Consider the following 3,878-nt stretch of genomic DNA (forward strand, 5'->3'; position numbering starts at 1 on the left):
GGAGACACCCAGACCTTCTCCCTGGACCACACTGGAGCCTCCTGGGTTGGGTGGATAATGAGTGGGCAGGAGAGGCAGCTAATTTCCACTGAGAGCTTGGAGGGGGAGCCCGCCAGCGATTGCAATTAAGCCCAGAGCATTAAACCCACGGTAATAAGGGGCTGGGCTGAGGGGAGGCAGAGCAGTAATTTAAATGATGGCCAGCTCAAATATGGAATGTCTAAATGCTCTCTCAGAGAGATTTATATGAGCACAGGCCTACCTCTCTCATTTATTTCGTTAACTAGCTCCTTCTTGGTGTATCTGCCCGCTCCGCCTGTGGGAAGAGGGATATGGGATGTGTGGTGGAAGAATCCCAGTGCATGCATCCTGCTGAGCCCTAAAAGCTCAGGTCACCCTGCTGAGGTGGGCAATGCTTCCCATCCTCTTCCCAGCAGCTCCTTCCATGGGTTTGCAGCTCCTTGGTGCAGTCAGAGCTGAAATCTGTGGGGCCATGGAGGGTTTGGGTCTGGGGGCTCCTGGCACTGGGGGGTCTGTGGGCAGCTGTGGTGCCCTGACTGTGGCCAACAGCTTCCCACCCTGTGGGATCAGTGGTAAAAAAAAGCTGGATTTGCCCAAGAAGTAGGAAAATGGGAAAGGTTTGTGATGCCCCAGGGTGAGAGTGGGAACGGGAGCACTTGCTGGAAGAAGGGAAATGGGACCAAAACGGAACAATTTTGCCTCTCTGGAGAATGAGCCAGAGGGCGAGGGGTTTGCAGGGGATCACAGCAAGATGTTGTGACTCTGTTCAGCGAGCCAGGAGCTAAAATAACGAGAAAAGGTGAAAATCTTTGGGACAGAAAGCCCTCCTCATCCTCCTGCAGGAGGGCTAGCAAGGAAGGGTGAACCCCCAAAACGCTGGAATGGGAATATTTTTCAGGGAAAGAAAAGTGCCGGTGCCAAAATCCTCCCTTCCCTCACTGGCTCATCCACCCTGTGGGACACAGCAGTGTGGGGACCCCTTCCATCCCGGCCCCCCACTGCCCCTCGGCTGCTCCCCCTCCAGAGCATCCCTCGGGCGGGTGGCTGGGAACAGCTGTCGGAGAGCTGAGATCTAATGGCTGCCTGGAGAGCAGTTAGTGGATAATTAATATTTGCAGCACAGAGCTGTGATTGCTCTACATCTTCCTCCTGACAGCGGCACGGGGAGGGAGCCCGCTCCGGCCGGGCTGGGAGAGATCCCAAGCTCAGGGCTCGGTGCCCTGGAAGAAAGCAGGGAGTTCAGCCAGTCCCATCACCCAAAATGCTTGGAGATCTTTGGCTGTGCGTGGGAGAGGGAGCATAAAAAGCCTCTGCATGCAGCAGAAGGGCGTCATGACATGGGTGTGTGGTGAGGCCAGCAGGGCTCCATCCCTGAATCCCATGGCAGCACCAAGCAAGCCCCGCCCTGGAAAACCCCCTCGGTGAGATCTGTGGGTGTGAAAATGCTCCCACTCTTCCCTCGTTTAATTTTTTGGTTTTGGAGTTAAAAACCTAAGTAGAAAAGTGCTCCTCCTGTTCCCTGCCCTGTGGATAGGCAGGATGGGGATGCCCCGTGTGCCCAAAACTTTGGGATGGGAGGTGAGGAGGAGAAATGGGGGGACCCCAGCACCACCAAGGCTCTCCTGCCTGGCACAGGGAAGGGCAATGGGAGACCCAGGTCAACAAAATCAGGATTGAGGAAGGAGGGGGTCACTGGCAGGGGGATGAGCAGACAGGGCATGAAGCCATCCAGGAGATGCTCCAAACAAACAGGGCACATTTGGGAAGGCAAAGCCTGAGTGTTTGGCCGTAGTGAGCTAAGCTCTGCCTGCCTTGGGACAGACCCAGCCAGGTTTGACCTTGGGCTGAGCTCCTGGCTGAGCCTGGAGTGCTCCTGCTTGCCAGCCCTGGCAAATCCCTCCTGGGCTCCGAGGAAAGGAGGCAGCAGCCCATGGTCCAGCCAAGCCACAGCTCTGGGCATCCCCATCCCAGCCACCCCCTGAGGGAGCTGCATCCTGACCACAGGGCCCTCAAAACCGGAAAAATAAGGAAGCAAAGCCAACAAAGAAATAAAAGCCTCCGTGCAGCAGGCAGGGACTCTGTTATCCTTCTTTATTAGCGTTGTTTTCCCAGTTTTTTTTTGGCGAGGAGCAAATCCAGCCGTCCCTGGCTGCGAGCGGGTTTGCTGCAGCTCGTGGCATGCAGTTAATTCCCTGAACTGTTTAATTTAACAGCCTCTGAGCGTGCAGACAGAACACTGTCACTTGGCTCTTCGGAGAGCAGCCCAGGGACCCAGCCAATAAAGGGAAAATGCAAACAGTGTACTTGGGAGAGGCTCAAATCCCACACAATTCCCGCTCCCTCTGCCGGCAGCGGCTCCTGGGGCTGTGAAACCCACTGAGGGTGGTGAAGCAAGACAAAGAGTGCCAGGAAGGACCCCACCACCCTTGGAGGGTGCTTGGTGAGGAGCATCTCCCTCAGCTGGGCCTTTCATCTGCTGTTTGAAGGGTTTGGGAGGGTAAATGCAGCTGGTGCTTCAGCCCCATCCCCATCTCCCTCTCCCTCCTCATCCCCATCCTCATCCCATCCCCTCCTCATCCCTATGCTGTACTTACATCCCTACTGAAATAATAGAATCCTGGAATATCTCCAGCTGGAAGGGAACCCATAAATGTCCATTCTGAGCACCACCATCAGTGGTTTTGCACCACCTGTGCCTCAGTTTCCCCTTTGGCACGAGATGTTTCTTCTCAGCCGTGCTGTGAGATGGATAAAACCACTAATACTTGGCCAGTGAAGGGATGAACCCCAAGGAAAATCCCACCACTGTGGTCTCTTCCCGGGATATGGGTCGCCTTTCCTACATGGGCAGCTGCCAGGGGGTTGCTCAGGGAGTGGGCACAGGGGTAATTAGGGGTGACTAATTGCACTCATGGGCTCTCTGCAGCATCACTGGGGGAAAACAAACCCACTGAGGCAGAGGGTGAGATGTGCTGAGGGAGAGGAGCTGAAGAGCCCAGAAAAAGGACATTTTTTCTTTGCTCTGCCACCATCTGCCCAAATGGCCTTGGCCATATCCCTTCATCCAGCAGATTCCAGCCTGGATCCCTCTGTACTGGGACAGGCCAGGCTGGAGGTTACAGGCACTGCTTTGGGGGTTAATATGGAAAATTACCACCCTAAACCCCCCACTCTGTGACTGCCTGTGGGACCCCTGTGTCAAGATAACAAAATGAAGCCATCAGCATTTAACACCCTCCCAAATCACCGTCCCCATAATCCCTATTTGGGGCAAAAGGGATTGTTTTCAGAATTATTATTTCCCAGCAAAAATCCCCAAAGTCTAGAAAATTCCTGCCAACATTTCCTACTGATTTACAGAAAAATAGAGCAGGAATTTGGCTGCCAAGAAAAATCCCTGGGACTGGCGTAACCACTACCATGATCTCCAGAGCTGGCACCACCACGCAGGGGCTGTCCCCAGGGACATGTGGGACTGTCCCCATGGACACATGGCAGTGACATGTCATGAGTTGGGCAGGTCTCAGCATCTCCAAGAAGCTGCTGCACCATTAGGTGGGAGAATGGATTAAAAAAAAACAGAGGAAGATGAACCTGGAGGAGCCAGAGGGAGAATCACAGCAACCCCTAAACAAAGCAAACCCCACTGTTCCATGAGGATTTTGGGGTTGTATCTCCTCATTGGCAGGGCATAAAGAGCTGCATCAGGCTCCAACATCTGGGAAGATGCAGGAGGATGTAGGAAGCTTTTCCAAACCTGATTCCAGCCCTGGGAAAAGGGAAAGGGAGAAAACCCCATAATTCTGGGGTGAGGGTAGCACTGTGTGTTACACTAACACCCTGCTGATGTGTTGGCC

The sequence above is a fragment of the Manacus vitellinus genome, unplaced genomic scaffold (assembly GCF_001715985.3).
Source record: "Manacus vitellinus isolate BGI_N305 unplaced genomic scaffold, ASM171598v3 scaffold_58_pilon, whole genome shotgun sequence".
Lineage (NCBI taxonomy): Eukaryota > Metazoa > Chordata > Aves > Passeriformes > Pipridae > Manacus > Manacus vitellinus.